We start from the raw sequence: 14,437 nt of genomic DNA on the forward strand, positions 1-14,437 counted from the left end.
GTTCTACATTTTTTGAAAGGGGCATGCTTATTTAAGACGGTGAGGAAACTACTTTTAAAGACAACCAGGCATCCTCAACTGACTGGATGCGGTCAATATCCTTCCAGGCCTTAGAAAGATCGGTTTTGGGAGCGTTTTTGACAGTATTGATGGGTGGTCGTTTGAAGGTCCCCAAGAACACAGTGGCCTCCATCATTCTTAAATGGAAGAAGTTTGAAACCACCAAGACTCTTCCTAAGCTGGCCGCCCGGCCAAACTGAGAAATCGGGGGAGAAGGGCCTTGGTCAGGGAGGTGACCAAGAACCCGATTGTCACTCTAACAGAGCTCTAGAGTTCCTCTGTGGAGATAGGAGAACCTTCCAGAAGGACAGCCATCTCTGCAGCACTCCACCAATCAGGCCTTTATGGTAGAGTGTTCAGACGGAAGCCACTCCTCAGTAAAAGGCACATGAAGCCCGCTTGGAGTTTGTCAAAAGACACCTAAAGACTCTCAGACCATGAGAAAAAGATTGAACTCTTTGGCCTGAATGCCAAGCGTCACGTCTGGAGGAAACCTGACACCATCCCTACGGTGAAGCATGGTTGTGGCAGAATCATGCTGTGGGGGTGTTTTTCAGCGGCAGGGACTCGGAGACTAGTCTGAAACAAGACAAAGATGAATGGCAGAGAGATACTTGATGAAAACCTGCACCAGAGCTCTCAGGACCTCAGACTGGGCGTTCTTTGTCACCTCTCTGACCAAGGCCATTCTCCCCCTGATTGCTCAGTTAAGAATGATGGAGGCCACTTTTTTCTTGGGGACCTTCAATGCTGCAGAAATGCTTTGGTATCCTTCCCCTGATCTGTGCCTCGACACAATCCTGTCTCGGAGCTCTACAGACAACTCTTTCGACCTCATGGCTTGTTTTTTGCTCTGACATGCGCTGTCAACTGTGGGACCTTATATAGACCGCTGTGTGCCTTTCCAAATCATGTCCAATCAATTGAATTTACAGCAGGTGTGCTCCAATCAAATTGTATAAACTTCTCAAGGATGATCAATGGAAACCGGATGTACCTGACCTTAATTTCGAGTCTCATAGCAAAGGGATTGAATACTTAAGTAAATAAGTAGTAAAAAATTCAAACATTTCTAAAACCTGTTTTCGCTTTGTCATTATGGGCTATTGTGTATAGATTGATGAGGGGAAAATATTATTTCCTCAATTTTAGAATAAGACTGTAACGTAACAAAATGTGGAAAATGTCAAGGGGTCTGAATACTTTATGTATGTTAATGGATTGACATTTAATTTAAATTGTGGACTATCGTCCTACTTTATATCAAGTGTTGTTAAAACATGTATTTATATTTTGGTTACAAACTGTAAGCAAGTGTACTGTTATATGACTGCTTAATTACACAATATAAACACATTTGTACATCATGGTTGGTGTGACTGCACATTGATTATAATGTTTTTTTATATATTATTTTACATCCATTACAATTGCAAACCAACTTAAATGGATTGTATTAAACCTTCCCTCAATGTTGATCACACTAGTTATATTGTAAATCTCTGAAATTGGGCAAGTTGCAAAGATATTTAACATTTGTAAGTACTACGTAACAATGTGTACCCATACTGTACCAGCCAAAGTATTTAACATTTATCCTAAATAGGCTTGTATCATTTTTGCTAAACTTTGTGCAGTTTGTGCAGTTGTTTTTGGTAAGATATTTACATTTACTCACTGAGAGCTGTTTAGTAAACACAATAAAACAGCATCCATGAGAGATTTTCAATAGATTGAATGTTGAATAAAAGTGTTGTGTTCTTTTTTCCTTTAACTTTTTTTCTCAAGATTTCCGATGAGCAGGTGTTATATGAATGGCTTTAACCTTTAACCTGGCTGACTGTTTCTCCTCCACTCATACAGTATATGACCTCAGAGTGTTGACCTTACCCTCTGTGCAGTGTGTGAACTGCCTCAGAAACAGAGCACAGGTGCAAAAGCACTTTCCCACTGAAAACAGTAGGCAGATTCCCGGAAGGTCATTCCACTGCCCAGGGTGAGGATCAAGTGGTCTGTTTGTAGTGTCTTCTGCTTGTCGTCACCAATGTGATACACAGGAGCAGAAAGATGTGAATCAGGCATGGACCCGCTCCCAAGATCTGAATATGTAACAATCCTTTGATTTCCATCTATTTACTGTAATAACCAGTGCAATTACAGTGGATTTGTGTGTGTATGCAAGTGCGCTTATATATCTGCCTGCATGTGACAGTCACTGTGTTTAGTATGAAGTAGATTGTTGAAAGAGAGGAGACAGCGGTTTGCGCTCCTGTAACACAGCTTGCAGGACACCATTCTAAAAGCCATTAGCCAGCTCTTTTTCATTGCATGTGATAGGCTAGTGTGCCTGATGTGGAAGCCAAGCACTTCCCCCTCCTCGCTCGGTCGCTGCCACCAACACCCCCACCCCACACCCACCGCCTCAGGCTGATTACTGAGTCAGCAGGATGAAAGGTGTCTGCTTCTCTGTGGCGTCAGCGAGAGAGAGTTGAAGAGAGACGGGGAGAATGGTGGAGAGAGAAAATAGACTAGAGATGGAGAGAAGGAGATAAATGGTTTACAAACACAACATATGGATGGAAAGAACTAGAGAAACAGATGTATTGAGAGAAAGAGTGGTTGAGGGAGGAAAATATAAAGAGAGGAGGAGGGCAAGCATCATCAGCCACCTTTACTCCTTTCAAATTCACAAACAGTTGACCTTCAGTTGACCTACCAGCAGGTCATCACAGTAGAGTACACCATTTTAAAGTGTTATCATCAGTTATTACTGCTGGTTTAGTTATAGTTGTAATGTAATACATCGAAAGGGACTGATTCACTTTAAAATCTATTGCTCAATAAAAATGTGTAAACACAGGTGACAACATGATTTTAGGGTACTGATCTTGTTTGTAGTGAAGGTAATTGTGTGATGGGGGATGGGGCAGGCAAATGGAGTCCTGCTCTTGGAGCTTTGTGCTGATTTGCCGAGGCCTGGCTGCTCCACAGACAGTGGGCACAGACATAGGAATGTTAGGGATGTGCGCCATTGTGTGGGAGAGGCAGTGTCACCAATGAACACAGCCAGGGCGTCAGTAAGGGAGGGGTGCGGGGCAAAAGGGGCCTTTTCTACTCAAACCTCAAGCCAATCCACCGTCCTCACAGTCATACCCATCCTTAACAGAAGTAGGATCTTAATTTTTAGTGTATTTGGGTTTTAAAAAGGCTTCTGAAGTTTGTAATGTCTATGTTGAAATTTCAGACTTGATTTCCCCTTACAAAAAATGTATTAACCCCTACAAAAATGTCCATGAAATATAATCCACATAAAATCATTCACATTTCCTGATGCTGCAGGATTATTTTCCTGCTGTAGCAAATGGATCAAATTAAGATCATACATCAGTAGCTAACCCCATACAACAGCAAGGCCAGGGTATAATATTTGTCACAGCAAATGCCTCTCCTGCCAACAGTTACAGTAAAAGTATGATTTTTCATAATTCACCTGCTTGCTGAGGAAATTTCCATGATAATACCATCCACTGACCAGACATTTGACATCTACAGCAGCAGGACATTACCAGTCAGAGCCAGTTATTTCCAACTTAACTATTGTTATTGTGCAATGGATGACCTGTCTATCTGTGGCTTCACGTGAACAGCACAGCAAAGAGTGGAATAGAGGATGGGATGGAGGGGGGGCTTCCTCTTTCACTTCCTATATGAGGGTCCAGTCAAGTGACTCTTTGAGAGAGTGGGTTGTGTGGTGCAGGAAAATGCAGCTCGGGCAGCGGTGGTTTCCGCTCAGGATGTCCAGTCCTATCTGTGCAGAGTTGTGCCAATCTGAATCATGCACAGATTACACATGCACACACACAAACATGTTCACAGACATGCACATTAGGATCATTATTGAAAGTACTGTATGAATACTAAATGTATTAGTCAAGTATCTCAAGTCATAAGTGACACTGTTTTGTCTTGTGTTTTTATCTAATCCCTTGGGTCTACAATAAAATGCACATCTTGAAGGGTTGTATTGTAATTATGATGGCACTACCGTAAATGACCCAGTTTATCACATGACAGCTTCAGCAGAGGAGACTCGTGATCCAGATTAATGTGTAGCTCCAGTGCTATAATAAAGGTGGCAAGCTATCTCGTTTGATGTAATAGAGCACCAGGAGACAGTCCTGTCTTCTGCGTGTTTACAGGCGTGAGTCACTGAGGATCTGATAAGGATCCCCCCTGATAAAGCAGCAATCACGTTTCTCTGAGTACTTCTGAGAGGGATGAGACAATTACTGACTCTGGACTTTGGAGACAGAGCAAAGGTAACGCTCTGCATATAGTAATTCACAGTTTAAAGGCCCTCAACTGTAACAAGAATTCAATGGAGTTTATGTATATTGTTTGAATATTAGCTCAAAATCTAGACATGAGCACAATGTAACGGTTAAATAAATTGTACAATTCAGAGACCTAAAATAACCTAGTGTCCAATTCCCACCCTTGTTCTTCTGAAGCTCCTGACAATTCTTACAGTAAACAGTTCTTTCTCTTTTTTTTCTCCTTCTTTTCATAGTGGTGACATAGCAGTTTATTGGCCGAGAGGGGAACATGGAAGTTAATTCATGTAGTGCTTAATAAACAGAGAGCAGCAGCAGTAAGCTGGAGGTCAAAGATTGAAGCTGGTCATGTGAGAGAGACAACAGGGAAAAGAGAGAGAGTAGAGTTGAAGGAGAGAAGAGAAACGAGCAGGAGTTCCTCTCTCCTTCACTCTCATTTCCCTGCTAGGATTTCCTGCTCTGTTTTATGGGGGTCACGCAGCTGGCAGGCGCCCTCCTGTTTCAGTCCGTAACGATGACAGTCGTCCATTAGTGCCCCGTAGAAACATGAGCCACGGAGGTTAACTCAGGCTCTTCCCCCCTGACTGCCTCTTCCCTTTTCACAGCCTCTGGCCCTTGGCACTGGTTCAGTATCTGGATGGCAAGGGCAGAGTTGGAGATCTCAGTAATGTTAGCAAAGCAGTGACGATTAAGGGTCATTCCCCATTCAGACGCCAGTCTGCACCCTGTTGAGTTCAACACAAACTTCAAAGCTAGTCTCAAACTGTGTGGCTGTATGCACTGCTGTTTAGTATTTGAAGTAATGAGACTTGCATCCTGAAGTCACTGAGGAGTTTGTTTATTGGTAAATAGGATGTTGTTGTAAAGCTAAAGAGCTGTTTCCTCAAGGTTCAATAATAAAGTAGGACTCTGATTAAGATTAGGATGATGTGAGAATGAATAAGAAGGTAGAGTGTCACAACAAATGTTAGTATGTGTGACCGCCTGGCATATGTATGTGTGTGCATGCTCTCGCCGGTGCATGTCTGTTAGTGTGTTTGGAACAGGGATACATCCTTCTCTGCTGCTGGGGTTGGCTATCCTGGACGCTGGGTTACATTTCTTGTGTGTGAGTTGTTTATCCTAAATGTTACATTCACATATACGAGACATGAACACTAAGAAGCCTAGTCACAGGCGTCATTTGATTTGTATGACCAACCCCAGATTTAGGGAGGACTTCCTTTCAAGAGAAGATTGTGCAATTTACTTGATCACCATCTGCTATTCCTTGGAAGAAACAAAGGTGATATATATTTACTGTAAAGTTACTCCTCTTATGATAAAGAGTGAATAAGAGTGAAAATAGAAGACAGTTAGCCATTCTGAAAACACAATTAGCCCCCTGCCCCATAAGGTCATTTAGTGAGTTACTATGCGTATCATTAACATGAGTATTGTCTAGCTAGATAAAGATCTTTTGGCAGTCGGGTTTTAAGATATACTAACTAGGAGTCGGGTGTCTCCTTCCAAGACATATGTGTCATACATCTCCCTCCCTTTTTTTTATCAGAAGTTTGTGTTTCTCAGAAAAGCTAAAAAGACCTCAAGGCCACTCCTCCCTATGGTTTCTTCTCGACATCTTTCTGCTTCCTCTTTTTCTTCTTCCTACAGTCATAACAGTTGAAAGGGTTGCTTTTCCCTTCACACACCCATTCTTTGATTCCAGACCCAGTTCTCTCACCATTGTTAAAGCCTGGTTAAAACAACTAAACCAACCAAAGACACAAACTAACTCTGTGCTGTAGTCTAACTGCATGGAGAAGGGCTTTCATTGACACAGCATAGAGCCTATGAGAGTTCTACTTAACTAAGCAATCCTTTATACAGTACACTCATGTACAGTGCATTTGGAGCATTTGGAGTATTCAGACCCTTTGACTTTTTCCACATTTTGGTACGTTACAGCCTTGTCCCCCCTCCCGCATCTCATTCATTGACACACAATACCCCATAATGACAAAGCAAAAACCGATTGAGAATTTTTTTTGCAAATTCATTAAAAATAAAAAACTGAAATATTGCATTTACACAAGTATTCAGACCCTTTACTCAGTACTTTGTTGAAACACCTTTGGCAGTGATTACAGCCTCGAGTCTTCTTTGGTATGAGGCTACAAGCTTGGCACATCTGTATTTAGGGAGTTTCCAAATTCTTCTCTGCAGATCCTCTCAAGCTCTGTCAGGCTGGATGGGGAGCGTCGCTGCGCAGCATCTCTACAGAGATGTTCGATCGGGATCATGTCCAGGCTCTGGCTGGGCCACTCAAGGACATTCAGAGACTAGTCCCGAAGCCACTCCTGGGTTGTCTTGGTTGTGTGCTTAGGGTCATTGTCCTGTTGGAAGGTCAACCTTTGACTCAGTCTGAGGTCCTGAGCGTTCTGCTGCAGGTTTTCATCAAGGATCTCTCTGTACTTTGCTCTGTTAATCTTTCCCTCGATCATGACTAGTCTCAGTAGCAAGGCTATAAAAGTAGCGAGGCAACATACAGACACCGGTTAGTCAGGCTGATTGAGGTAGTATGTACATGTAGATATGGTTAAAGTGACTATGCATATATGATGAACAGAGAGTAGCAGTAGCGTAAAAAAGGGGGTCGGGAGGTGGTGGGACACAATGCAGATAGCCCGGTTAGCCAATGTGCGGGAGCACTGGTTGGTTGGCCCAATTGAGGTAGTATGTACATGAATGTATAGTTAAAGTGACTATGCATATATGATAAACAGAGAGTAGCAGCAGCGTACAAAAGAGGGGTTGGGGGGGCACACAATGCAAATAGTCCGGGTAGCCGGACTACCTGTTCAGGAGTCTTATGGCTTGGGGGTAAAAACGGTTGAGAAGCCATTTTGTCCTAGACTTGGCACTCTGGTACCGCTTGCAATGCGGTAATAGAGAGAACAGTTTATGAATGGGGTGGCTGGGTCTTTGACATTTTTTTGAGCCTGCCTCTGACACCGCCTGGTGTAGAGGTCCTGGATGGCAGGCAGCTTAGCCTCAGTGATGTACTGGGCCGTACGCACTACCCTTTGTAGTGCCTTGCGGTCAGAGGCCGAGTAATTGCCGTAACAGGCAGTGATGCAACCATGCTCTCGATGTTGCAGCTGTAGAACCTTTTGAGGATCTCAGGACCCATGCCAAATCTTTTTTCATTTCTTGAGGGGAATAGGCTTTGTAGTGCCCTCTTCACGACTGTCTTGGCGTATTTAGACCATTCTAGTTTGTTGTTGATGTGGACACCAAGGAACTTGAAGTTCTCAGCCTGCTCCACTACAGCCCCGTCGATGAGAATGGGGGCGTGCTCGGTCCTCCTTTTCCTGTAGTCCACAATCATCTCCTTAGTCTTGGTTACGTTGAGGGATATGTTGTTATTCTGGCACCACCCAGCCAGGTCTCTGACCTCCTTCCTATAGGCCTGCCTCTTGTCGTTGTCAGTAATCAGGCCTACCACTGTTGTGTCGTCTGCAAACTTAATGATGGTGTTGGAGTTGAGCCTGACCATGCAGTTGTGGGTAAACAGGGAGTACAGGAGGGGACTGAGCATGCACCCCTGGGGAGCTCCAGTGTTGAGGATCAGCGTCGCAGATGTGATGCTACCTACCCTCACCACCTGGGGGCGGCCCGTTAGGAAGTCCAGGATCCAGTTGAGGAGGGAGGTGTTTAGTCCCAGGATCCTTAGCTTAGTGATGAGCTTTGAGGGTACTATGGTGTTGAACGCTGAGCTGTAGTCAATGAATTGCATTTTCACATAAATGTTCCTTTTGTCCAAGTGGGAAAGGGCAGTGTGGAGTGCAATAGAGATTGCATCATCTGTGGATCTGTTTGGGCGGTATGCAAATTGGAGTGGGTCTAGGGTTTCTGGGATAATCGTGTTGATGTGAGCCATTACCAACCTTTCAAAGCACTTCATGGCTACGGACGTGAGTGCTACGGGTCTGTAGTCATTTAGGCAGGTTGCCTTTGTGTTTTTGGGCACAGGGACTATGGTGGTCTGCTTGAAACATATTGGTATTACAGACTCAATTAGGGACATGTTGAAAATGTCAGTGAAGACACCTGCCAGTTGGTCAGCACATGCCCGGAGCACACGTCCTGGTAATCCATCTGGCCCCGCAGCCTTGTGTATGTTGACCTGTTTAAAGGTCTTACTCACGTCGGCTACAGAGAGAGTGTTCACACAGTCCGGAACAGCTGATGCTCTCATGCATGCCTCAGTGTTGCTTGCCTCGAAGCGAGCATAGAAGTGATTTAGCTCGTCTGGTAGGCTTGTGTCACTGGGCAGCTCGCGGCTATGCTTTCCTTTGTAGTCTGTAATAGTTTGCAAGCCCTGCCACATAAGACGAGCATCGGAGCGTCGGAGCCGGTGAATCCCGGATTCAATCTTAGTCCTGTATTGATGCTTTGCCTGTTTGATGGTTTGTCACAGGGCATAGCAGGATTTCTTGTAAGCTTCCAGATTAGAGTCCCGCACCTTGAAAACGGCAGCTCTACCCTTTAGCTCTGTGCGAATTTTGCCTGTAATCCATGGCTTCTGGTTGGGGTATGTACGTACAGTCACTGTGGGGACGACGTCCTCGATGCACTTATTGATAAAGCCGGTGACTGATGTGGTGTACTCCTCAATGCCATCGGAAGAATCCCGGAACATGTTCCAGTCTGTGATAGCAAAACAGTCCTGTAGTTTAGCATCTGCTTCATCTGACCACTTTTTTATAGACTGAGTCACTGGTGCTTCCTGCTTTAATTTTTGCTTGTAAGCAGGAATCAGAATGATAGAGTTGTGGTCGGATTTACCAAATGGAGGGTGAGGGAGAGTTTTGTACCCGTCTCTGTGGTGTGGAGTACAGGTGATCTCAAATTTTTTTCCCTCTGGTTGCACATTTAACATGTTGATGGAAATTTGGTAGAACTGATTTAAGTTTCCCTGCATTAAATTATCCGGCCACTAGGAGTGCCGCCTCTGGGTGAGTGGCTTCCTGTTTGCTTATTTCCTTACACAGCTGACTGAGTGCAGTCTTAGTGCCAGCATCTGTCTTTGGTGGTAAATAAACAGCCACAAAAAGTATAGCTGAAAGCTCTCTAGGCAAGTAGTGTGCAATTTATCACAATATACTCTACTTCCGGCGAGCAAAATCTAGAGACTTCCTTAGATTTCGTGCACCAGCTGTTGTTTACAAATATGCACAGACCGCCCCCCCTCATTTTACCGGAGTGTGCTGTTCTATCTTGCTGGTGCAGCGTATATCCCGCTAGCTGAATATCCATGTCCTCAATCAGCCACGATTCCGTGAAACATAGGATATTACCGTATTTGATGTGCCATTGGTAGGATATTCGTGATCGTACCTCGTCTAGTTTATTGTCCAATGACTGCACGTTGGCGAGTAGTATTGACTGTAACGGCAGCTTTCCCACCCGCCTTTTCCGGGTCCTGACCAGGCATCCGTCTCTGCGTCGCTTCCTCTTGCAAATAATGGGAAAGTTGGGTGTTTGGAGAATGTCTTGTGCGTCTTGCTTGTTGAAGAAAAAATCTTTGTCGAATCCGAGGTGAGTGATCGCTGTCCTGATATCCAGAAGTTATTTTTTGCTGTAAGATACGGTTGCAGAAACATTACGTACAAAATAAGTTACAAATAACGCAAAAACCCCCACATAATAGCACAATTGGTTGGGTGCCTGTAAAACTGCTGCCATTTCTTCCGGCGTCATCAGACGTGACGCTTGGAATTCAGGCCAAAGAGTTTGTATATTGGTGCTTCCAAACTTCATCCATTTAAGAATGATGGAGGCCACTGTGTTCTTGGGGACCTTCAATGCTGCAGAAATGTTTTGGTACCCTTCCCTTGATCTGTAGCTCGACACAATCCTGTCTCGGAACTCTACAGACAATTCCTTCAACCTCATGACAGGTATGTGCCTCTCCAAATCATGGCCAATCAATTGAATTTACCACAGGTGGACTCCAGTCAAGTTGTAGAAACATCTCAAGGATGATCCTCCAAATACAACACCAGTCCTGCCAGGTCCCCAAAGCACACACTTCCCTGGGTCGCTCGTCTTTTCAGTTCGCTGCAGCTAGCGACTGGAACGAGCTTCAACAAACACTCAAACTGGACCGTTTTATCTCAATCTCTTTATTCAAAGACTCAGTCATGGACACCCTCACTGACAGTTGTGGCTTCTTTGCATGAAGGTTTGTTTTCTCTACCTTCTTGCCCTTTGTGCTGTTGTCTGTACCCAATAATGTTTGTACCATGTTTTGTGCTGCTACCATGTTGTGTTACTACCATATTGTTGTCATGTTGTGTTGCTACCATGCTGTGTTGTCATGTGTTGCTGCCTTGCTATGTTGTTGTCTTAGGTCTCTCTTTATGTAGTATTGTCTCTCTTGTCGTGATGTGTGTTTTGTCCTATATTTATTTTTTATTTTCTTATTTTTAATCCCAGGCCCCCATCCCCGCAGGAGGCCTTTTGCCTTTTGGTATGCCGTCATTGTAAATAAGAATTGGTTCTTAACTGACTTGCAAAGTTAAATAAAGGTTAAATAAAAAATAAAATAAAAATTAAGATCAGTGGAAACGGGATGCACCTGATCTCAATTTCGAGTCTCATATCAAAGGGTCTGAATACTTGTGAAAATAACATATTTCTGTATTTGCAAAAATTTCTAAAAACCTGTTTTTGCTTTGTCATTATGGGAAATTGTGTGTAGATTGATTTTATAATAAGGCTGCAATGTAACAAAATGTGGAAAAAGTGAAGGGGTCTGAATATTTTCCGAACGCACTGAATGCATTTGTTCTCATTTGTGGTACGTAACATTGCAAAAATCTGAAACTTTCTGTCCATAAATGATGCAGAAAAATGTATCCATGCTTTTGTTACTTCTAGGTTAGACGACTGCAATGCTCTACTTTCCGGCTACCCGGATAAAGCACTAAATAAACTTCAGTTAGTGCTAAATACAGCTGCTAGAATCCTGACTAGCACCCAAAAATTTGATCATATTACTCCCAGTGCTTGCCTCCCAACACTGGCTTCCTGTTAAGGCAAGGGCTGATTTCAGGGATTTACTGCTAACCTACAAAGCATTACATGGGCTTGCTCCTACCTATCTTTTCGATTTGGTCCTGCCGTACATACCTACACGTACGCTACAATCACAAGACGCAGGCCTCCTAATTGTCCCTAGAATTTCTAAGCAAACAGCTGGAGGCAGGGATTTCTCCTATAGAGCTCCATTTTTATGGAATGGTCTGCCTACCCATGTGAGAGACGCAGACTCGGTCTCAACCTTTAAGTCTTTACTGAAGACTCATCTCTTCAGTGGGTCATATGATTGAGTGTAGTCTGGCCCAGGAGTGTGAAGGTGAACGGAAAGGCTCTGGAGCAACGAACTGCCCTTGCTGTCTCTGCCTGGCCGGTTCCCCTCTCTCCACTGGGATTCTCTACCTCTAACCCTATTACAGGGGCTGAGTCACTGGCTTATGAGGGCTCTTTCATGCCGTCCCTAGGAGGGGTGCGTCACTTGAGAGGGTTGAGTCACTGACGTGATCTTCCTGTCTGGGTTGGCACCCCCCCTTGGGTTGTGCCGTGGCAGAGATCTTTGTGGGCTATACTCGGCCTTGTCTCAGGATGGTAAGTTGGTGGTTGAAGATATCCTTCTAGTGGTGTGGGGGCTGTGCTTTGGCAAAGTGGGTGGGGTTATATCCTTCCTGTTTGGCCCTGTCCGGGGGTATCATCGGATGGGGCCACAGTGTCTCCTGACCCCTCCTGTCTCAGCCTCCAGTATTTATGCTGCAGTAGTTTATATGTGTCGGGGGGCTAGGGTCAGATTGTTATATCTGGAGTACTTCTCCTGTCTTATCCGGTGTCCTGTGTGAATTTAAGTATGCTCTTTCTAATTCTTTTTCTCTCTTTCTTTCTCTCTCTCGGAGGACCTGAGCCCTAGGTCCATGCCTCAGGACTACCTAGCATGATGACTCCTTGCTGTCCCCAGTCCACCTGGCCGTGCTGCTGCTCGAGTTTCAACTGTTCTGCCTGCGGCTATGGAACCCTGACATGTTCACCGGATGTGCTACCTGTCCCAGACCTGCTGTTTTCAACTCTCTAGAGACAGCAGGAGCGGTAGAGATACTCTTAATGATCGGCTATGAAAAGCCAACTGACATTTACTCCTGAGGTGCTGACTTGCTGCACCCTTCGACAACTACTGTGATGATTATTATTTGACCATGCTGGTCATTTATGAACATTTGAACATCTTGGCCATGTTCTGTTATAATCTCCACATGGCACAGCCATAAGAGGACTGGCCACCCCTCATACCCTGGTTCCTCTAGGTTTCTTCCTAGGTTTTGGCCTTTCTAGGGAGTTTTTCCTAGCCACCGTGCTTCTACACCTGCATTGCTTGCTGTTTGCGGTTTTAGGCTGGGTTTCAGTACAGCACTTTGAGATATCAGCTGATGTAAGAAGGGTTATATAAATACATTTGATTTGATTTGGTTGAGATACAGGAAGTACATTGTTCTGGGATTTTAAAAACAGAAAGAAAAAACCCAAGCAGTATTTTCCCAGAGTAGGAAACAAATGAGAACATTAAAGGTTGAATGACCACGTTCTTTCTAAGTGGTAAAGAGATGTCTGCAGTGTCTAACCTGAACATACAGAAGGGAAACATGATATCATTAAACACTATGCATCCTCTATCGTCTGTCATTCATTTTTTTTCCCGATCTCCACTGCCCACTTTTTTCGTATGCTTATCTTATTTAATAGCATGAACATACACAAGACACACAGTCTCATACGTGTTAATATGAATCTGTTGACATGGCAAAGGACATGCTAGAAGGGAGTGTGAGGTCTGTCTAAGTGGATACAATGCCCACATGTGGCTGAGCAGTGAGCCTACATCCCTAACAGACAACATGTTGTGTAACTGTATCAGGGGTTTACAGACCCCTGACATGTGACCCCACACCCTTTGACCTTAACCTATCCCTGTCAGGTGTTCCGGAACGCTCAAGAGGGCTCCATTGTTGTGGGAATTTCCCAACCGTCTGTCTCCCATATACTCACTTAACCTCACACACACAAATGAAGTCCAAGAATTCAGCTACAGAGAGATATAGTACTATTACCAAATCAGCACGCGAAAGGACGTTTCAAAGAATGAAAAAAGGCTTCATCAAGAAATTGCTTTATCAAAGAAATGTAATGTTTGTCTCACTAACTTAATTAGGAATGTCACATTTCTGTTGAGAGTTCCCAGCTAGCACATAACGTTCTGAGAACCATATCTTTCCAGTGGTGTGTATTCATGCATGCCAAGGGAATCCAGGCTTCCCCAAAATACAAAAACATACAAAATATTTATATTTTGACTCTGGGTTTCATACATTTCCTTCAATATGCAACAGGCTAAATGTATCTCACCGGAGAAATCATGCAAACAAATGAAACAGTGCCCCTCTGTCTCAGTATGTGTAGCCTGTCTATCTGATTCTATCTGGTCAAAAATAGTATGACATTGTTGTCTCCCGTAGGACATTGAATGCAAGGGAAGCCAGCGAGCATTTGGCCTCTCTTGATAAAAAAAAGAATAGCCAATCAGCATTGAGCTGAACTGATTGAGCTCAGCTGTGAATGGTCCTAGCTCATCAAAAAAAAGTGTCAAGGGAAGCCAGTTATGATTTGGCTTCACACCAATAACATTACATCAGAAGCCAAACGTCATTGACAGCAAAAAGTGTGAGTTGTTGCATCTTGTGGTGTCGTTGTCATCCGGTGGCTAGCTAAAATTGTCCATTTCAAAATTAGCCATGGATGGAGATAGGGATTTGGACTTGTGGTTACTTAATTATCTCTACTGTATAATCTTACATTCACACATTGTACCCATGGCCTGAGAGGATGGAAGTTTAACATGTAGATAGATGTAGTACGCTAATGTTAACCAGTTGGCCTGGCGCATTGTTGCCCACAAAAGCAAGCAAGCATTTTTG

General features: G+C 43.9%; 1 long non-coding RNA gene across 1 annotated transcript; it reads left to right on the plus strand.

The window, feature by feature from the left end:
- The first annotated feature begins 9,414 nt into the window (after window positions 1–9,414).
- On the plus strand, window positions 9,415–13,136 carry LOC127910285 (uncharacterized). The gene is made up of 2 exons (XR_008074119.1): window positions 9,415–9,977; window positions 12,368–13,136. It is a non-coding gene; the product is annotated as an uncharacterized LOC127910285 (long non-coding RNA).
- The last annotated feature ends 1,301 nt before the right edge of the window (window positions 13,137–14,437 follow it).

This window comes from Oncorhynchus keta, chromosome 21 (assembly GCF_023373465.1).
Source record: "Oncorhynchus keta strain PuntledgeMale-10-30-2019 chromosome 21, Oket_V2, whole genome shotgun sequence".
Classification (NCBI taxonomy): domain Eukaryota; kingdom Metazoa; phylum Chordata; class Actinopteri; order Salmoniformes; family Salmonidae; genus Oncorhynchus; species Oncorhynchus keta.